The sequence below is a fragment of the Buceros rhinoceros genome, unplaced genomic scaffold (assembly GCF_000710305.1).
Source record: "Buceros rhinoceros silvestris isolate BGI_N320 unplaced genomic scaffold, ASM71030v1 scaffold15989, whole genome shotgun sequence".
Classification (NCBI taxonomy): domain Eukaryota; kingdom Metazoa; phylum Chordata; class Aves; order Bucerotiformes; family Bucerotidae; genus Buceros; species Buceros rhinoceros.
The window spans coordinates 47307-48058 of NW_010429885.1; positions in this window are offsets into that span (position 1 = coordinate 47307).

Sequence of the window (752 nt, forward strand, 5' to 3'; positions counted from 1 at the left end):
TAACTGTGTCTTTTTCTCATCACATTCAGGTAGAGAGAATCTCAGCAGTATGCAGACGGCGTGCAAAAGTCCCTCTAGATGATAGGCTGGAAAGGACCTTACCATGTGTCTGCGGAAGGCTGGCAAATCAGAGAGACTATAGGTACATAAGAGCCCGCTGCCTAGCAACCACATCCCGAGCCGGAGTTGACAGAATGATACGCAATGCTGTCATGAAGACAGTCAATTTGTGGGCTTCAAAAAAGGTCCTGCGCCTTCATCTCACAATTAAAACCTCTCCTTGTGCAATTACACGGCTCTCCTCTTGCCCACTCTGGAATGTTTGATTTTTTTTCCTAGCCTTCAGAAGCAGGAAGAGAGCTTTTTCTGCCCCTGGGGTATTTCAGATGCTTCAAAAATCACAGCTAGCCAAGAAGCTGTCTAGACTCTCAATATGCTCCATTTCAAAATATGAGTCCTGCCCTCCCAAATACATTTTTTTTTAATTTCTCCTTTTATGCTTTCTCTACCATGATCTTGTTGATTCCGAGTCAGATGGAATTTAAAAACAATACGAGAAGCCCAGGAAGGAAGTTGCCTTCACTTCCAGCCAAACTGCAAAGAGTCGCAGGTTGAATAATTGCTCATAAACCAAACAAAAAACAACCAGGAAATTCTGTTTGTGGGCAGCTTTGAGTATGAGAGGCTAATGTTGTTTTAAAGTTAAAAAATCAAACCCTTGTGGAATTGATGATTTCCAGTTTCCTAAAGGT